General features: G+C 40.3%; 1 long non-coding RNA gene across 1 annotated transcript in view; it reads right to left on the bottom strand.

Moving 5' to 3' along the window:
• The window catches only part of LOC104864959, a 98663-nt gene that overhangs the window by 29183 nt on the left and 47435 nt on the right, over nucleotides 1–22045 (bottom strand). The gene's annotated exons all lie outside the window — the stretch shown is intronic.

Genomic DNA, 22045 nt, shown 5'->3' with positions numbered 1-22045 from the left:
TCTGCTCCTTCTCTCTGCCTCCCCTTCCTCACCTCAGGAATGGAATGGCAGGAGAGCATACAATAGCCTCTGGAAGGCAGTCTCCCCTGCTGTCTTCCCCAGAGCATTTGGGTGGGTAAGAGAGCGATAGGGATGCAAGGTCAAGAGTAGCTGTCTCATCCTTTCTATATAAAGTTGCTACTTCTACAAGTAAGTTCTACAGGAAGCATTTATAGAGACTTTACCAATCTGGAGGACCTACATCTCCTCTACTTGATGCTGCTTGACCTCTTCCCACTAGCCTCAACTCATCTACTCTACCCATAGCCAGAAAGAAAGGCTCAAAGCAGGACAGTTGCCTTCCCAGGAACCTCTTGATGCATAGGAAACACAGACTTCCTGGCCACACCAGGGACAGGACAAAGGATCCCTTCTGGCTTCCTCACCACTGCCCTCCTTGGTTGCTTCCAACCCTCTCTGCCCATTTAGAAGAGACAGGGAAGCTCAATCTACTGCCTGAGCAAATAGCCAGTCAGAAATACCATGCTCATATGACAGTCACAACCCTGCCCTCTATGATTGGTATGTTAGTCCATTTTGTGTTGTCATATCAAAAATACCTGAGGCTGGATACTTTATAAAGAAAAAGAGTATTAATTCACATGGTAGTATAGTCTGCTCAACTTTGGTGGGAGCCTCATATCAGAAGGCATCATAATGGTGGAAGCACATCTGAGAATGGCAAGCAATGCATGCAGAATAATTCAGGAGAGGTGCCAGGCTCCCTTTTGACAACTCTTTCTTGAAGGAATTCATGTAGTCCCCTAACACCTGTGTTAATCCCTTGGAAAAGCCATTTTTCTGTGACATAATTACCTCCCACTAAGCCCCACCTCTTAAATGTTCCACCACCTCAACACTGCCACACCAGGACCATGCTTCAAACACATGAACCTTTAGGGAGAATGCTTAGACCACAGCACTTAGCTCCCAGAGGAAGAGGCAACTGTGCCAGATCCCTCTCCTGGCCAAACTCCCATAACTACATATCTGGGAGGTGCGTGGATCAAGGCAGGGTGCTACATAGCTCAGCTATCTCTTGGCAAACTTTGAAGAGGTGTCCAGCTCCCCCTATTCATGATTTGGTTTATAATGTCAGGTATTTAGTGCCTCTGTACCTCCAGACTTGCTCCCTAGTTGCCAATTCTGAGCAACAATTCTGAGAAAGTATCACAAAATGTACTGCAGTGCTAATAAAACACCACTTGTTCCCTTGATACAATATGACCTAGGGAAATTTCTTGTCACAGAACATGAACTGTTTGCTAAACCTCAATGTTAGATGAATAGCCAGATATTACCTTTCCTTTATCTACTAACTCTTTTGGTTTTGCACCAGCCCATTCACCAGATTCCACAAGAAATCCATTCCCATAAGCATATGGGGAATGTGTGATTTTGCTGAGGATTTTCAGGACCCTAGAGAGGAGACCATATTTTACTGTATTTCACTCAAAATAGTGTGTACTAGCCAAGTATCATGTCTCTCATCTCTCATTAACCGAACCACTAGCAGGGTCCCCTCCTCTTCTGATCTTTGTTGCTCAACCTACGGTGGCTTCATAGGCCTGTGACCCATGCAGTCACACAAAGCCCCATGCTTGATGTTATGTTTTGAAAATGGTCGAATTGTCTCAGGGTTCATGTGTTGGAAGCTTGGACCTTAGTGAAGCAATGTGGAGACGTGAGATCTGTAGGAAATGGATCCTAGTGAGAGGCCCAGAAGTCACCAGTCATCCTCAAGAGGGATTAAGTTTTCTGGAGACCCTTTAGTATATTTTTATGAGAGTAATTTGTTACAAAACTCTAAGCCTGACCTCTGATTTGCTCTTTGTCTTGTGATCCAATCTCTCTACCCACAAATGCTCCTGACATTGTCATCCTCCATGAGGCCCTCATTAGAACCACACTGATGCCAGAGCCACACCCTTGAAGCCTCAGAACTGTGACCTAAATAATACTCTTTTCTTTACAGAGTTCCCAGCCTCAGATATTTTGTTATAGCCACTGAAAACAGACAACATAGAAAATTGGTACTGAGGAAGGAAGTCATTACTACAACTATGTCTGAAAACAGGGAAACAGCTTTGGAACTGAGTAATGGGCAAAGGTTAGAAGAGTCTGGAGAAGCAGGCTAAGAAAAGCCTACAATGCTATAACCACAGTATTACTGATGATTCTGACAAGGGTTCATAAGACGAGGAGACTATGGAACTAATCTCCCATGTAAGTGAAAATTAAAGGCCATCCTTGTTAAACTCTGGTAAAGAACTTGGATACATGGTGTCCATCCCAAGATTTTATAGAAAACCAAAACCGAAAATTATGGACTAATTCATTTGATGAAAAAAATTCAGAAAACAAAGCATTCAGCTGTAGCATGTATATCATTCACCATGTTTAGTGACATTTATAGCGAGTCTCAGGAGCAAAAAGAAAAGGAGAGGGCCAGGGATTTAGCTCAGTGGTTCTGGCTCCTGCCTTGCAAGCTCAAGGACCCAAGTTCAATCCCCAGTACCAAAAAAATAAAGAAAGAAAGGAGAGTGAGAGAGAGAGATAGAGGAGGGAAAGAAAGAAAGAAAGAAAGAAAGAAAGAAAGGAAGGAAGGAAGGAAGGAAGGAAGGAAGGAAGGAAGGAAGGAAGGAAGGAAGGAAGGAAGGAAGGAAGGAAGAAAGAAAGAAAGAAAGAAAGAAAGAAAGAAAGAAAGAAAGAAAGAAAGAAAGAGGCAAGATTTGGAAAGTCTGTAGCCTGGCCTGAGAAGGAATGAAGAAAAAGTATGTAAGGGTGAGTTCACTAAAGAGATTAATTCAGTTAAAATGTAGCCACACACTTTTTATAGGAACCATTGGAGAAAGCCCTCAAGGTCATCTCAGAAAAAGAGGCCTCGTGTCTTTATTTTGCAGCCACATATTATAAAGCCTGCTCTGCTTCCCTCACACTTGACCCTGCTGGCTTCTGACGTTTAATAATCTTTGTGTTTATTAATCAGAGTACTAATAAACTTAAGGGCAGCTTGTCATGCTGTTTCCACCCTACGGTGGTTATAAGGTGACTCATAAGGTGTGATCAAAATGCAAATTTATTTTTGTGTCCCACTGACCCTTTAAAATATAATAGGGAAGAAGGTGTGCAGGAATCTTCCCCTGGCCTTGGGTAGAAACTTGGCTGGATGCCATGCATTTCATAGCTGCTCTTAAGCAATGTCAGACTTTTGCACTCTCAAAGCCAAAACTTGCCATCTCTAATTAGCCTGAGTTAGTTTTTCCATGAGGGGAGGAGGGAAGGGAGAAAAAGGGAATTAAAATATATTAAGTACACTGGCCGGGCATGGCGGCACACGCCTGTAATCCCAGCACTTGGGAGGCTGAGGCAGGAGGATTGCTGTGAGTTCGAGACCAGCCTGGGCTACATAGTGAGTTCCAGGTCAGTCTCAACTACACAGTGAGACCCTGTCTCAGAACAAAAACAAAAACAAAAATACATAAAAAAGATATATTAGGTACATGTACCAACTCCACACATGATATATACACATTATGTACTGCATATACTAATAAAAAGAAAAAAATATATATTATTTTGTACCCCATAAATATATACAAATATAATCTGTCAACATATAATAAAAAAGACTCCAAAAATTGGAAAAAATTTTAAACAAAATATAAAAACACTGTCTTGATCCACAGTAACCAACATTTCAGTCTGCACTCAGGCATTTGTTCGTTCATTCTCCACTTTCCCATGCTGAGGCCTGAGGTTGGAGACAAGAATATGTTTGACTGTGTTCTCTCTTCACATCTCATGTGCTTCCTCTCTCTGCTGCTGCTGCTCTTCTGAACTCCACTGGGAGGAAAGGGAGTCTGGGATGAAAGGAAAAGGCTATCTCACTGTCAAGACCTAGGAGATGGTCTGTGCTGTCTCCAGGGATTTCTTCCTCTTCCCGAGTTCAGCCACTTTTTTCAAGCATCTTCCAGTAGTAGTTTGGCTTTCCAATTTTATGTCAATTAGATTTTGGTGTTTCAATTAAGACTTCACCTTTGACATCTTAGTTGCTTTTCTCGTTGGTGAGACAAAATACCCAACACCCAAATTTAAAGGAGGAAAAGCTTACTTAGCTCAGAGTTTGTACAGGTTTCAGTAGATAGTTAGCTGGCTCCAAGGCAGGGTGGCATGGCAGAGCGGCATTTCAAAGGAGAAACAGTTTATGGTAAAGCGGAGCAGGCAGAAGGCACCAGGCAGCAAGCAACAAACAACAAGACACAACACTTTTTCTGTCCCTTTTATCTTGCCCAGGCTACTCAGCCTTAATTACTTAAGCACTCACGCCCTTAATCCTAGCATCACATCTTTAACCCTAGCATCACATCCCCTAGATCCAGCCATCTCCAAAAAGCCCCACTTTAAGGCTCACATGAAGCTTTTGGGGGGACATTTAAATGCAAACCATAACAATATCCTTTGCAACCCAGAGATGTATCTCTCCTTGTGAGGAATACTCAAAACCACTCGAATGATGTTTTTTCTGAAGCACTACACATATCTGTGCATTTTTCTGTGGAGACAATTCATAGTTCTTAGGCACATTCTCAAAGGAAATTTTGATCCCTTAGTTTAAGAATTCTGGCTATAGGTTATTTCTAGAACAATTTTAAGTTATTATCTAATTCAACTTATAGATGAATAGTTTTACCTAACTGATCATTTAAATGCTGAGAAGATAATGCCAAAATAATCACAAACACTCAAGTGATTTTGCCTGGACTTCCTCAAAATACTAGCTTTTTATAGAATCATCAAACAGTAACAAGTTCTAATGGCATTCTTCTTCTCCAAGTGCTTTCCCAGGCATAGCCTCTAAATACCCCTCTTACACCCCTTCTCCTCTTTTCCAACACTTCCCTTCCCCAGAGAAATTCTACCTGGACTGGTCCTACCCTAAAGCTCATCAAGCTGTGAAGGGAAACAGAGGGCAGGAGGTCAGGGGAGAGCGGGGCACCGGGCAGCTCGATAAGGCAAAGATTTTCATGGAAGGTGATTTTTATGTAATCTCTGCTCCACATTGCATACATCATGTTTTGACAATAAACTTGAGAAATACAAAAAGGGAAAAATGTACTGATTCTGGGACAAATTTTTCAGTTAGAAAAATGAAAGGTCAGTGTTCACCTAACTGTGACCAACAAAATGAAATGAGCAAGAAAGGTGAGAGCGCTGGTCTCCGTTTCATGTGCTCGCTCTTTTCTTCCTAAGGATCTTCTTGGAGATATGGAGACTTCACATGACTTCCTTCCTTTGGAAGTTATCATATTATTTAATGAATGTATCATACTATGGGTTATTTTTGTGGTAGTAGGGATTAAATCCAGGTCAGGCTATCACCGAGCTACATCCCCAGCCCTATTTTATTTTTATTTTGGGATAGTTTTCACACTTCTGTATCTTTGTTCTTGTTAATTCCTTCAACTCAACAGCCCCTTTTCTGTTGATCAAAATTTTTTGAGACATGGATCAAATTTGGATACGGCTGCATGGAACAGAAAAGCTAAATAATATTGTTATCAAAAGAGATTTTTTTTTTCTTCACACACAAAAATGGACAATTCTGAGATGGTGTGAGAATTCAACGTAGTCAGGGATCTCTTCTCCTGCCATCTTTCTACTCCACTGTCCTGAGCACATGGCCACCACCAAAAAGTATTGTGTCCCTTTGAAGGTAGCAAAAACAAAGGAACAAGGCAAAGTGATACTTTTTTCCCAAAACAGCCCGGTTTAAGAGCATGACCCTGCTACTTTCGCTTTCATGTAATTGGCCACCCCACCTACAAATGAGACTGAGACATTTAGTACTCCCATTGGGCACAATGCCCCAGTCTCTGTTACTATGGGGAAACATTTTAAAAGTTTAGCCTTTATGTGGTCAACTAGACATCTGGGCTTAACTTCTACAAGCTCACTTCCTTGTTCTATAAAACATATAACATGTGTTAACCATTTCCTTCATTAGGCAGTTGTGGTACCATTGACACTGGCTGGATAAGCTTTTGCTGGGTGTTAGGCTGGGGTGTATCATAGGATGTTTAGCAGAGCCCAGAGCCTCTTACCAGCCAGATGCCAATAGGACCACTCTGCAATTGTGACAACCAGTGGCAACTGTGACAGTCTCCAGACAATGTCAACTAGTCCCTGGGGTCAGAGCCATTTCTTACTAAAAACCACTGCACTAAGGGGCCGGGGATTTAGCTCAGCGGTTCGGTGGCCTACCTTGCAAGTGCAAGGATCCAAGTTCAATCCCTGGTACAAAAAAAAAAAAAAAAAAAAAAAAACACTGCACTGTACCCATATTTATAGCAGCACACTTCATAGTAGCTAAAACATATACATGCCTATATGCCCACCAACAGATGAATGTATAAAAAAGTGGTATTTATACATAATGAAGTACTACTCTGCTATAAAGAAGGATAAATTTGAGTCATTTGTAGGAAAATGGATGCACTTTGAGACCCTAATATTAAGTGAAATAAATCAGACACTCAAGCTTAAATATTCCGTGGTTTCTCTTACATGAGAAATCCAAAGGATAAATAAAGCACCAAATAAAAGATAGATACTAGGAAGCAGGGAGACAGATTCACCTAAAAGCTGAGTCTTCTTTTAGAAGAACTTTATGAAGCAGCAGGAGCTAACAAATGGTCTCAGAGGAGCTCTGCCTGACTTCAGAGTTCGCACTCGTCCTCCCGCTTCCACTGCGCCGTCCACCTGCACACGCCAGCTTGCCCTCTAACTCCCATACCCTGCTGGCAAACCCACGGCACGCATGCCACAGCAATCACGCAGAGCCCTCCCTAGCGGCATGCAAGCGAAGTGAATGTACGAGTTGTTTTGTTCTAAACTAAAACCTCAGTATTCAGGTGTGACTGCAGTGTTGGCACTTTGCGATGATAAGTAGGTTTTGGGTTGCAGTTTGGGCGCTCAGTCTCTAAAAGGTTTGCCAGCACCGCTCCAGTACATTAAGTATCCCAGAAGCATCTCTTGAATTAAGATCAAATGGGAAAAAAACATGAGTGCATTTCATCCCAGGAGTAAATCCCCACTGTTCGAAAATACCATACACAGATTTTATTGCTCTAGATCTTTATTTTTTTTATTGAGTTTATTGGTACAATCTAGGTCTACAATACAGTTACATTCATTACTGGGATCCTGTACCTTCACATGACAGTTCTTGGTTCTTATTTTTTCCCCTGTCCCTGCCCTCCTTTCACTCTCCTCCTCTCCTCCCCATTAACAAACTCTTTATTTCCATTTTTTCCTTATTTCCTTGTCCCTACCCTCCCCTTTTCCCTACACCTTTAGTCCTTTTCTTCCTATCTCACACTCTTAATTATCACATACACAGATTTTAGAAGAAAGGAAAGGCTCGGCATGGTGGCGTATGCCTGTAATCCCAGCACTCGGGAGGCTGAGGCAAGAGGATCGCTGTGAGTTCGAGACCAGCCTGGGCTACATAGTGAGTTCCGGGTCAGTCTCAACATAGTAAGACCCTGTCTCAAAAAACAACAACAAAAAAAAAAAAAAATCAGAGGAGTTTCACTTGCCCTTTTTAAAAAAAAAATTACTGTGGTAAAATACATGTAACATAAAATTTACCATTTCAGCCTTCTTTAAGTTTACAATACAGTAGCATTAAGTTCATTTCACTTACCCTTTTTATATATCCTGCCACTATTCACTAATTATATTCCCACTAATACCTGTGTAAGCACTCTCAAAGCTTTAGCGTTATTTTGGCTGCTAAAAAACTGTCTTATGAGAACACTAAGGCTCATGGTTTTCAGAGATGCCCCAACTATTACAGCATCTCCTATCATTTCAGAGTGTCAACTTTTTCTCTAGAACATTAAATTTTTCCTACAACACCCTGTAAGCACGTCTCAAAAGGGGAATTGTTGCTAATGATCTTTTTTTCTTCTGAACTTTTATCATCTCATCAGATCATAACACACTGGATTTACTTGGGGCTGGAGCTTATTCACAATTACCAGGGGCCCCAAAGGTTTCTGTTGACAGTCAGATATGGGGAGACATTTATTTCAGAGAGCAATTAAAATAATGCTTCATTAGTTTAATTTTTCTGAATAATGAAAAAAGTCAACAATTATTCATATGCTATTTTATAACAGTTTTTCCTTTTTTTCTTTTTTTTTCTTTTTTTTTTTTTTTTTTTTTTTTTTTTTTTTGGCATGGGGGATTGAACTCAGGACCCTGCAGGCACAGTGCCACTAAGCTAAACCTCAGGCCTACAACACTTTTCTTTGAACTGTAGGGCTCTTTCATATTCTTCCTAGGAGCCAATTTTTACTCGGTTTCTTCTGTTTCCCTGGTCTTTTTATATTATAGTCAATAAATTTTAAATATTTTGTACTTAATGTCTTAGAATATATAATAATAATTAGTCAAAAAGATGCCCAAAGATAATAATAAAAATAGTTGCTCATAGAATGTATCGTACCATTTCCTCATAATTTAAAACTAATGTAATAAATATAATCCTATATTTAGCATAGGGAATAGGAAGAGTTATTACCAACATTGTCACCCTAAATTTAGAAACTAAGGTATGAAAGGAATTAATAGGAAAATCACTATACTAATCAGGAATGGAGTTAAATTATGACAAGATTAATGTCAAATTAATATTCTTTGTACAAATAGAGAAATAATATTGTAATTCCAAAGAAAAAAATATCACAAAATTTATTTTACTTCTGGATTTCTAGGCGTTGGTATATTTTGGCTAATAAGACATAAAGCTATTGTTTGTCTTTCTTAAAATATGCAGTAAAAGTAATTAGCTATAGCAATGCACAGACATATTTTCACTCTGCTTTTAAAATACTACACTATGTAGCTTTTCCCTTGTAATTCAAAGCACTAAAGTAACCAATATTGCAAAATTATTTGTCACCACTAGAGGGTAGAAAATGCTCCATATGTTTTTTGGGTTTGTTTGTTTGTTTGGGGTTTTTTTTGAGACAGGGTCTCACTATGTAGTTGAAACTGACCTGGAACTCACTATGTAGTCCAGGCTGGTCTCGAACTCACAGCAATGCGATGCTCCTGCCTCAGCCTCCTGAGTGCTGGTATTACAGGCATGCACCACCACACCTGGCTCTCAATATGTATTGGTACATAAATAATTTTAAATTCTTAGACCAAAATGACAATATCCTGCCCCTACCAAAAGAACAAAAAGTCTTAAGATATTCCTGTTTTAGTCTGTACAGATAAGGCTCAGTAAACAACCCTACATTTTTTTTAAGTTTAATATACTATACAAGGCTGGGGATTTAGCTCAGTGGCACTAAGCCTGCCTCACAAGTGCAAGGTCCTGAGTTTGATCCCTAGAGCCGGAAAACAAAACAAAACAAAACAAAACAAAACTATACAGTCACCTCAATTCAATAGTTTATAGGAAAAAAAGTAAATATCCTTTTCTGTATTTGAAGTCTATGAATTAAGAGCCACTTATTAGCCCCAGGGAGCTAACACCTGCTTAAAACAAAAGAGACCATTTAAAATAAGCAAAATTATTTTTATGCTAAAATATTTGCAGTGTAATACAAGGTGCATTTATTATGAAACTGAAATATTCACAGAATCCACAAGGCTATCAAATGCAAAATTACTGACATTGTAATCTTTAATTTCTATATATGTTTTCTTTTACCATAAGCCAACAGTAGATCTCATTTTGGCAAGGATATGTTTAGTTTCCTCTTAATTTATCTTTGTGACCTAATTAACTTGTGTATCCCTCCCAGTGAAGACAATTGCATTTCAGTAACTAAAGCATTACTTTCTTGATTACAATCCACAACCTCTTCACTTTTTCACGCTTGTTAATTAAAACACATCATGGTAAATTAAGTCATTTGGAGTTCAGTCCGTGTAAGTGACATTTTAACTTCTACCCCACACCTCCTCCCTCTGTCAATCTTGGCTATGTCCAAGAGAACAATGGTGGCAGGCTGATGGAGGCATGGGGCCAGCAGGAGCCCGGGTTATACATCACTGAAGTTGGCAATTTCCTTGATGCACGAGGCCATCACTGCTAGTCAAACCTGATATGACTTCTACCTGTGTGACTTTACCCGCGGTACTAAATCATTTCTGAAGTCTTGTTTCTTCATCCAAGCAAAATGCTCTCCCTACTTCTCAGGTCTGTGCACACTGCTCATTCTAGCACTAATAATGTCTAATAGCAGAAGGTTTAGACTAACATCGGCCACAGAAAGGTGTTCAAGGATCACAAATCATCCTCATTCTCCAGGCACAATTCCAACCTGTATTAGTCTGCTGGGGTTGCCATAGCAAAGCACCATAGACTGGGTGGCTTAGACAACAGAAATGGGTTTTCTCACAGTTCTGGAAACTGGAAGTCTGAGATTAAGATGCCAGCATGGCAGAGTTCCAGTGAGGTATATCCTTGGGCAGTATGGACAGCCGCCTTCTCACTACAGGTTCACACATTCTTTCCCTGAAGAGCCTACATGGAGAGACAGATCTCTCTCTCTCTCCCTCCTTCCCTATCTTCCTCTTCTATAGGATTAGGGATGCATCCATTTAATCTATTTACTCCTACTTCCTAAGACTCTGTCTCCAGATACGATCAAACCCCATTGAGGGATGTGCGAAGTTGGGGGAAGGTGTTACAGTTTATATCCAGAGGTCCCCCTAAAGCCCCATGTGTTAATAGGTGGGACCTTTGGAAGGTTCCCGGATAATAGGGGCATTATAGCTGACTGCTGTTAGGAGGTGGGGCCTGGACGGAAGGGGTGTGTCACTGTGGACATAATTCACAGGGTTAAATCTCCCCTCTCAGCTCCTCCCTTGACTCTGCTTCTTGTTTGCCATGTTATGAGCAGTTCTCCTTTGCTGTGCCTCTCTGCCATGCTGTCCTGCCTGGGAGTCTGTGGATGATGAACTATGAGACAAAATAAACAGCTCTGCCTTTAAGTTGTAGGTGTTAGGTATCGTGTCTCAGTGATGAGGAAGTAGCTAAGACAGAGGGCAACACACAATTTGGTTCATAGCACAATTGTATATATTATCTCAAGTAATTATTAACACTGCTCCTTTTCACTCTAAAAAGTATCCTAGTTGGATGAAAATTTACACCACACACCCCAACTTCATCCATTTCCAATTTCTATTCCGCAGGAGCAACTACTTTTAACTTGTTTAAAATTTCTTCTATTTGGCTCCAATTGTTTTTTTTTTTTTTGGTGCCGGGGATTGAACTCGGGTCCTTGCACTTGCAAGGCAGGCCACCGAACCGCTGAGCTAAATCCCTGGCCCCTCCAATTGTCTTTTTTAAAAACCATGAATATATACTCTCATCATCTAAAAATTGCCTTTGGATTTTAATTTAGAAATAAGAAGGAAGAAATCATTAACTTACACAAATAGGAAGGTAAGCTGTCTAAAGACTTATTTGGTTGAAAAGAAATTTTCCTGCCTCTAAACTTTGATGGAATTTCCTAACTCTAAACCCATCCAAGATCTCAACTGCAAGACTAGGAAAAGTTGTGTTATAGTTGAGGAATGTTACTTAGGTCTCCTTTCTTTTTTTTTTTCAGTACCGGGGATCGAACTCTGGTCGTTGTGCTTGCAAGGCAGGCAGTAGAAACAGTGAGCTAAATCCCCGGCCCTAGATCTCCTTTCAAAGTAAGATTTGTGCCCAGGCTGTCAGCTGTGGTAGGGATTGTCTCCACTGCTGGTGCTATCTAACACACCTTAATGCCTTTCTAGATGCCTTTCTGCACCTAACACCTGGTCAGGTCAGATGTACAAAGGTCACTTCTACTCCACCAGAGACTGTTCTGATAGGCCACATGTGCTCCAGAGCTCCAAAGGACAACAATCAAGCTTTTGTTAGGGTCTCAAGGTACATAGCCTTCTCCATCTACACAACCTTGCTTCCTTTCCTCCCCCACCCCCAGGTATTGGTCTTTAATAAATATACTGTATCCCAAGCTCCATCACGTCTGCTCTCAGAAAAACCAACCTGCACCAAGTAGGTTATACAGTTGAAATTTTAAAGGTGCAAAATGAATATGGTAAAACATCTCCCTTTCCCACACAATTCCAGTTGCCAGGTCCGAGAGTATTTGCAGGAATGTGCTATGGATATTTAAGAAATTATGTGTGTGCATAATTTATAAGAAAATGCGTCATTGTATTTAATGTGTTACTCAAATGGTAGCATACTCTTTAATCTAGATTTTTTTGCCCTTAAAATATAAAACAGAAATTTCAATTCAGTACATAAAAAGTATCTTCAATACCAAAACATACGAAATACAGCAGAAGCAGTTCTATAAGGGAACTTTACAACAGTAAATGACTAAATTAAAAAAGAAGAAATTAAGAAAGAAGAAAGAAGAAAGAAGAAAGATTTAGCTCCATGGTTCCACCGCTTGCCTTGCAAACTCAAGGACCTGAGTTTAATCCCCAGTACCAGAAAAAAAAAAGAAGAAAGAAGGTGGGCATGGTGGCGCATGCCTGTAATCCCAGCACTCGGGAGGCTGAGGCAGGAGGATTGCTGTGAGTTCGAGACCAGCCTGAGCTACATAGTGAGTTTCAGGTCAGTCTCAACTACATAGTGAGACCCTGTCTCAAAAAGCCAAAAAACCAAAAATAAATAAATAAAATAAAATAAAAAAGAAGAAAGAGCCAGGTTGGTCCACTGGTGCATGCATCCTAGCTACAAAGGAGACTGAAGAGCAAGCAACACAACCTGGGCAACTTTGCAAAACCCTGTCAAAATTTTAAGTTAAAATGGGTAGGGATATAGCTCAGTATGAGGCCTTGAGTTCAATCCCAAGGGTCGCAAAAAGAAGAAAGACACCAAATAAATAATCTAACATTATCTGGTAAAGAACTAGAAAGTGAAAAGCAAACTACACCCAAAGTTAGCAGAAAAAAGAAAACCATAAAAAAATCAGAATAGAAATAAGTCAAATAGAGAAGAGAAAAGCCACACAAAAAAGTGATAAAAAGAGTTTGATTTTTAAAAGATAAAGAAACCAACGAAGACTTAGGTAGTCTAACATGTAGAAAAAAAAGAAAGCAAGAGATAAGGCTAATAAAATCAAAAAGAAAAGTGATGAAATTATAATCTATGCCTCAGAAATAAAAAGAATCATAAAGGATTATTAGGAACAATTATATAATGACACACTGCATAACCTAAATGCAATAGATAAATTCCAGGAAAAATACAATCTACAAAGGTTAAGTTAGAAAGAAATGGGCCAAACAAACTAACAACAAACATAGAAACTTAACCAATAATAAAAACAGGGCCAGGGATTTGGCTCAGTGGTTCCGCCACCTGCTGTGCAAACACAAGGGCCCAAGTTTTAAAAGCCCGGTAAAAAAAAAAAAAAAAGAGAGAGAGAGAGAGAGACAGAAAGAAAAAAATAATAAAAATCTATCAATAAAGAAGACCCCAGACCATATGGCATCACAGGTGAACTCCACAAAACATTGAAAGAAGTAATATCAATACTTCTTCAACTCTTCAGAAAAATAGACCTAGAGGGAGTACTTCTCCATACAACTTATGAGACCAACATAACCTTGATACCTGAGTCAAAGGCACCACAAGAAAAGGAAAATTTAAAGCCAATTTCTCTGATAAATATTGACCAAAAAATCCTCAATAAAATATTAGCAAAACAAATCAACAATACATCAAAAAGATTAAATATGGTGACCAAGTAGGATTTAACCCTGGCCTGAAAGGGTAGTTTGTCACACCCAAATTAATGTGGTTCACCACATTAACAAAACCAAAGGGAGGACGGTGTGGCGGTACATAACTGTAATCCCAGCACTCAGGAGGCTGAGACAGGAGGATCACGAGTTTGAGCCCACCCTGGGCCACATAGTGAGACTGGGCCACATAGTGAGACCCTTTTGGGTCTCAAAACAACAACAAAGGAAACCAAAGGCAAAATTACCTGATCATCTCAGTTTTGAAGCAGAAAAAACATTCGACAAAGTTCAATCTCTCTCTATTTTTTTTTTTTTTTTTTTTTTTTTGGTACCAGGGATTGAACTAAGGACCTCGTGCTTGCAAGGTGAATGCAGAGCAGCTGAGCTAAATCCCGAACCCTCTTTTCTTAATTAAAATTGTTAATGGCATTACAGAAGGGAAGTTCCTTCAGGTCTTAGCCTCCCATCACTGAGACAAAAGACCCCACACCCAAACTTTCAATGAAGAACACTTCACTGTGGCTAATCACTTCCACCTGTATCAGGTTGGCTGCAAGGCAGAAACAAGATGGCACAGGGGCATGGCAGAAAAAAGGTGCAGTCTATGGCATCCAGAAAGCATATGAGAGAAGACAAGAGCTGGAGACAAGAATAAACCCTACAGGTCAGGCTAAGTGGCACATGAGTTCGAGGCCAGCCTGAACTACATAGCAAGGCCCTATCTCAAAAATGAAAACTAACAAACAAAAAAAGAATACAGCCTTCAGGTCATGCCCTCAGTGAAAGTGTTGGAGGCGGTCTGCCTGAACTCTTACCCTGCTGCCTACTCCTTACACAGATCTGAGGTCTGACTGCTCTCCCCACCTGCCAAGGTGAGACAGGGCATGCCTCAGCTTGGATGTTTGCCACACTGGAGTGAACAGGCAGGGGTCTCTGGAGCAGCGGGTGACTTCACAAAACTGCAGGCTGTAAAGCAAGCTGTACAGCAAAGAAAACTGTGCCTCATGGGATTCCAAAACTGTGGGTCCTGAAACAAAACCATTCATTCAAAAATATGGAGAAAATTTTTTTCTTGGACCCACTTTTTTCCTCTTATTCCTGTGCTTGTTTTTTTTTTTTTTTTTTTTTTTTTTTGAGGGGTGGATATTTACCTTTTTACTATTTACTTTGTTTTATTTTCTCTTTTACTTGTTTTCTTTTTCTCTTTTCTTCTTTTTCTAGTTTGTTCTTTTCTGTTGCCTTTATCTATTTCTATCATTCCACTTTACTCCAAATAGGATCCTTTATCTCACTTTTCTCTCCTCATCTTTCATTCCTTAATTTTTCAAATTTTTCACTTAGTCTTCCTTTCTCCAGCCCCTATATCTTTACTAATATAACCATTAAGCCTAGGGCCAGGGATTTAGTTCAGTGGTTCTGCCACCTGCCTCACAAGTGCAAGGTCCAGAGTTTGATCCCCAGTGCAAAAAAGAAAAAAAAAAGTTATTAAGCTTTAAGCCTTAGTAATCTTTAGCTAGTTGCTACTACTGTTGAATTCTTTCTATTGTTAGAGGAAGTAGAATTGCCACATTTAATAGATATTTACTGTATGTTAATATTTGGTTTGTCTTAGTGGTTATGCTCTAATTATATATCTCTAACCTATCGTTAGGGGAAGAACATTATTGGTTCTTATGACATGTCAATATCCAGTTTGTGGCTGGGCATGGTGGCACATGCCTGTAATCCCAGCACTTGGGAGGCTGAGGCAGGAGGATTGCTGTGAGTTGGAGACCGGCCTAGGCTACATAGTGAGTTCCAGGTCAGTCTCAACTACATTCAAAAAACCAAAAAAAAAAAAAAAAATCCAGTTTGTATTTGGTGCTATTATTGTTGCAGATTTAGTTGCTCTATTGCTGGGTCTAGGGGGCAGAGTTGTTGTTATTTATATGTATTCTCTAAATGTCTGCGGTTCTTTCCTGGAGAACTAGTTGCCAGACCAATTACACTGCATCCTCCCCTCCCAAATTGATGGAGTTGTCAGATCTTGAGACAGAGGCAAAGAAAGGCCTGTAGTTAACCATGCCAACAGTGCATCACTGAAAAGCAGACACTAACTAAAGAGAACACCATACTAGCAATAGTCTTTCTAGTATAAGGCTCACAAATCTTAGCACAAAACAAAACAAACAAAAACAATGGAAACATGAGAAGACAAGGCCAACAAAATCCCTCCAAAAACTCCCAACTACCCCAAAGCTGATCCATGGGACACTGAGGGAAAAGAAATCAAAAGCCACGCAATCAAATTATTCAGAAAGATAACAGAGGAGGTAAAAAAAAATATATGTATACGTCAATAAGGTGTTCGCAAGCTCTAAGAAAATATAACTAATTGATAATGGGCCTAATAAAATGATCAGTGAGTTTACAGAAGACAGTAATAAAAAGCTACATGAGCTGAACAAAACAAGATATGAATGATCAGTTTAGCAAAGAACTAGAGTCCATGAAAAGGTACCAAACAGAAATCTAGGAGATAAATACTTTTCTATTAAAAGTATGGGCAGCAGAAGTGACCAGTGTGAGGAAAGAGGGTCAGAACTAGAAGACAGAGTTGCTGTCTGTCAGAGATCACTTAGTCAGAGATACTTTTAAAACAGAGAGCACAAAAAGATAGAACTAATAGCTGCTAGATGATCCAAAGGAGACAAATCTAAGATTAATTGGAATAAATAAAAATCAGGGCTGGGGATTTAGCTCAGTGATTCAGTGGCCTGCCTTGCAAGTGCAAGGACTCGAGTTCAATCCCCAGTACTACAAAAAAATCAGAACACAGCACAAATGGGATAAAAAGACTTGCTTTCAGAAATTATAGCAAACTTTCCAAATATAAAGAAAGAATTAATTATATGGATAAGTGAGGTATTTAGAAATTCAAATATCCATCAAGAAAGAAGTTCTCCAGAACATCGCATTGTCAAAAATCCCAGAAGTCAAACACAAGGACCAAATCTTAAACACTGTTAGAGAAAAGCAATAAATCACTTATGAAGGAAATCTGTTAGGATTATAGCATATTTATAAATATTTCCCCCCATTTGTGGGTTGTATTTCATTTTGCTACCTTTGCTGTGTGAAAGCTTTTAGTTTGGTATAGTCCTATTTGTTTATTTTCGCTTTTGTAGCCTGAGTTTTTGGTGTGATATCCAGAAAGTCATTGCTAAACTCAATGCTCAGTAGTCTTTCTCCAGTGTTCTCTTCTGGGTGTTTTATGTTTCTGATCTTATATTTAGTTTTATACCCATTTTGAATTGGTTTCTGTGTATGGTGTAAGACAAATCCAATTTCATTCTTTTGCATGTGGTTTGTTTTTTCTCTCAGTATTTATTTTTATTTAATTTGATTTTTTTGTGTATACAAGGGATTTAACCCAGTACCTTTGCACTGAGCTACAACCCCCATCTTTTCTTTTCTTTTTTTCATTTTCAGACACAGCTTTCATTAAATTACCCAGGTTGGCCTTGAACATGCAATCCTTGTGCATCACCCTCCCAAAAAGCTGGGATTACAGGACTGTGCTGACACAACAAGCTCCCAGCACTGTTTATTGAAATAGTCATATCTTCCCCATTATGTTCTCTTGACAGTGCTGTGAAAAGTTAATAGACTACACACATTTGGATTATTTCTGGGCTCTTTATTTTGTTCCACTGATCTACATGTGTATTTTCATGTCAGTACCACATTGTTTTGATTCTGTATCTTTGTAATGTTAATATTCAAATTTTATAGTTTATAGAACTCAATAGTGAAAAACAACCCAATTTAATAATGAGCAAAAGATTGGTGTAGACATTGCTTCAAAGAAGATACAAGAATGACCAAGAGGAAAAGAGGAAAATACATTCAATATCATTAATTATCAGGTAAATGCAAATCAAAACCATGAGATTCCACCTTAAATCTCTTTTATCAAAAATATCAAAGGGTGAAGGGAGGGCAGAGACAAGGGGAAAAAATGAGAACCCAGACCTGTCATGTGATACGTACAAGACCCCAATAATGAACATAACTGTACTGTACACCTAAAATATACCAATAAACTCGATGGGGAAAAAATTAAAAGTATTGGTGGTAAGACCAGAAAGGGAGGCATGAGTCATGCGAAGAACTGTGAACAGGGCTTGCCACTCAGCTAGACTTGAATTCCTCCTCATTAATTATCTTAGCCAACATTACCCTTTGGTAAATGGTGTTATTTTGACATTAAAGAATTGATATAAACATTTTTTTTTAAATCAAAGATAACAAAATTCTGGTAAAAATGGAGAAAAGGGAATACATGTACTCTGTTGGCCAGAATGTAGAATAGCACAGCTATTACAGAAAACAGTAAAAGAGGCTTCTAAGGAAATTAGAAGTAGAATTACCATATGATCCAGCAATCTCTTGTGTGAGCAAACACCGAAGGGAAATGAAACCACCACCTCTTAAAGACCTCTGTGCTCCAGTGTTCACTGCACTACCACCGACAATAGCTAAGATGGAGAACAAACTAAGCATGTGTCAACAGAAAGATAAATAAAGAAGGTGGATGACAGGCAGATTATTCAGCCCTAAAAAAGAATATTTTGCCATTCACTACAACTTGGATGACCCAGGAGGACACTACACTAAATGAAATAAGCCAAACGCAGAAAAAAATGCATCATCTCACTTATATATGGAATCTAAAAAACTCACATGTCAGTTAATGATAGAATATATTCTGAGAAATGTATCATCTGGCAATTTTGTAATTGTGGAAATATCAGAGAGTATACTTTCATAAACTAATATGGCTACATCACTAGGCAATATAATCAATCTTATTCAACCACCTTTTATATGTGATCTAAGGTTGATTGAACTATATTTTGCTGAGAAACAGAAAGAAACTGTAGCTGTGGAGTAAGGGTGGGGAGGAAATAGGGAGAGATGTAGGTCACAATACACAAAGTAGCAGATAAGTAGGCTGAGCACATGTACAACAGGAGGACTTGCTAAATTTGAATGTATCTCATGGAAGTTCATGTGTAGGGCCGGGCATGGTGGCACACACCTGTAATCCCAGCACTCGGGAGGCTGAGGTAGAAGGATCACTGTGAGTTCGAGACCAGCCTGGGCTACATAGTGAGTTCCAAGTCAGTCTCAACTACATAGTGAGACCCTGTCTCAAAAAACAAACAAACAAACAAAAAGTTCACGTGTAGGGCTGGGGATTTAGCTCAGTCCACTGCCTGCCTGGAAAGTGCAAGGACCAGAGTTCGATCTCCGGTACCAAAAAAAAAAAAAATCACATGTTAAAAATACTTCACATTCATATGTTAATTCGAGGTTGGAACCTTTGGGAGGTAATTAGGATAAGGTGAGATCATGAGGATAGGGACCTCATGATAGCATCTGTGACTTTACAAGAAGATAAAAAGAGCCCCAAACTAATACCCTTACTCTGTCTCACCATGCAGTGCCACCTGCCATGGTTTGATGCAGCAAGAAGGCCCCACAAGATGCCAGTAGATGCTCACGTCATATTCTTAGACTTCCCTACCTCCAGGATCTGTGGCACTCGGTTATAGCAAAACAGAAAATGAACTAAGACAACTACTCAAGGTCAAAACTGTAATATTAAAATGTCATTTAATTCATTCATAGTTTCATTTTAAATCCAGCGGACTATGTATTTCAATTGTCATCCTAGTAGGTAGATGTATACACCGGAACCAGCGAGGTTTAACATTTCAAAACTGAATATTTTTAAATCCACCAAAAAGGCTTCTTCCTACATCTTCTAGGCACCCCCCAAAAAAATCAGATGCAAATTTTTTCATTTGAAAAATATCTTTATCGGCCAAGAAACACTGAGTTCCTCAAAAACTTATTTAATTCATTTTCAAATACCACTTTCTGACAAGACTCTAACAGATTTTAAAGAAAGGTTGTAGTTAACTGTATTGTTTGCTTTAAATGTACCAATAAACGAACAAACAAAAAAGAAACGTATAATTCAAGTTTCACATTATTATATACTCCCTGCATATTCTTTAAGTCAAAAAGTCTGGTTACAATTTGGAATTTTTGAAAATCCAGACACGCTATTCAAGGAATGTTTTTTCATTCCTCAAATCTCATCTTCCCTGCTCAAAAGATTGCTAGGGAAATGAGGAAGAGATAAAGAAATTAAAATGCCAAAAGCAGAAAAAAGGTGATCTGAGGTTACTCATACCACTGGCTATGATCTACCTAAGAAATCAGTCACTTTGAGTATCCGTGAGTAGAAGGCCACTTGATCTTGCTAGGGGTCACCTACACATCTGCTGGCTGAGGTGAATGACTTCAATCACAAAAGCTAACAATAAAGCGTGTTGGTCAAACACATAGATCCTGACATCCCTCAGAATCTTTCGGAGGCAAAAGTATTTCTAAGGAAAACAAGTATTTAACAAAGATCTGACAGTATTTTTTTTTTTTTGCCTGTAAATTTTATTTGAAAAATTCAATGGTGAAAATACTTACATTACACTTTTCTACTCTTTACACTCCTGTAAGCTAAAATAAAATTTCAAACCCCCTACAGCCTGGAGGTTATCACCATACATGCTGGTTATTCAACCTGGGGCTGACACAACTTCCCCAGTGTCACCATCATCCACACACCAAGACAGCCAAGATGTATCTTCATCAAGTGCCCCTGATTCAGTTTATTAGGCTGAGCTCTTTCCTCCAAGGCTGACTCAAGCCAGGAGGAAACGGGACCAAGGTGTAGAATAGAAAAATGGTGGAGAATGGAAAGTACTAGAAGACTGGGGACACAAAATGGCCTGAGCTTAACAGAAGAGCCAGTGGGAGATCCAGACATAGGAGCCTCAAAGCAAAAGGTTAGAATGGACTTTTATCAAAAATTGGGAGAAAAAAGACGAGTAAATGTGTCAGACAACAGCCACTGCGTCTCCAGCAGGTCTCCGCTTACAAGCAAAAAGCTCAGAGAGAGTGATGACTATCGGGGAGGTGCAGGACTCCACAGTTCACGGTGCCTGTGCGCTGCACCTTTCTCCCCTGCACCCCAGGTAGCACTCACTTGGAAGACAACTCAATAGCCACTGGTTGATTAAAAGTTGTAAAACAAGGGTTGGGGATTTAGCTCAGTGGTTCCACCGCCTGCCTTGCAAGCACAAGGCCCCCAGTTCGATCCCTCATAACAACAGCAACACCACCACCAAAAGCTATAAAACAGGCAAACTTTTAAAGTTGTAAAACAGGACAGGCATCCATCACCGTCCCTTCTCAGACACGGTCACTCTCTCCCACCTTCTCCCTCCTTGCAGGCCTGGTTCAAGCCTCTCACTAACAAAAGTTATCCTTCCCGCTCCGGTTCCTTCCCTAGGGTGGGAGGCTGGTCTCAGACCTCAAACTCACGGCACCTGTAGGTGCAGAAATGTGGTTCCGTATTAGTTTCTTGAGGGGATGGAGGGCCTCCTGGGGTTATGGAGGTCAGGCTAGGAACCTTTTAGAGCTTTCAATGATGATAAAACAGCCCGCTTCGGCCACAGGTTCACCACCGCTGGACTAGGCTTTTGTGCACAGGGCAGGTAAAGACTGCGTCTCGGGACGACCTGCCGGGTTTCTACGTCTGTACCCTCAGGGAAGGAAGAGCAGAGGCTCTGAAAGGGCGCTATTCCAGGGGAGTACCTGCAAATCCCCCACCGTGGGTGTCCCCAGGGTCTCCCTCTCCTGGACCTGAGCTCTTCCTCTTTCCAGACTTCCTTAAGGAATGCTCACCGCTAGACATGCTAACGCCGCTGTCGCCGCCAGAGGGCGCAATGGGGGTGCCGCCGGGGACTAGAGGCCTGGACGCCGCAGATGGCGAGGTCAGAGCTCGGGAGGGGGCGTGGCCATAGTGGAGGGGCGGGACCCCGACGGGAAAATCTTTCTTCTCTCTGCAGGGTTTCTGGCCCTCTTCCCTCACTTCCGGTTCCGCTCCCTGTTCTTGCCTCTCGGAGTTTTGCGGCTGACTTTCTCCTCCGGGACTCCTGAAAGCTGCCCGCCGCTCACCTCCCGCCGGGGGACGCCCTTCCACCCGTCCGGGATGAATTACCTAGTGCCTCGGTCACTGTCACCGTCACAGGCACCCTGGACCCCACCCCGGCCTGCCCGCCGCCCCTCTCTCCTTCAGCCGCACCTGTCCGCGAGCTGCCGG

The sequence above is a fragment of the Fukomys damarensis genome, unplaced genomic scaffold (genome assembly GCF_012274545.1).
Source record: "Fukomys damarensis isolate Sample0158 unplaced genomic scaffold, DMR_v1.0_HiC HiC_scaffold_4, whole genome shotgun sequence".
NCBI classification, from domain to species: Eukaryota; Metazoa; Chordata; class Mammalia; order Rodentia; family Bathyergidae; genus Fukomys; species Fukomys damarensis.
This window is presented reverse-complemented; position numbering and strand designations above follow the sequence as displayed.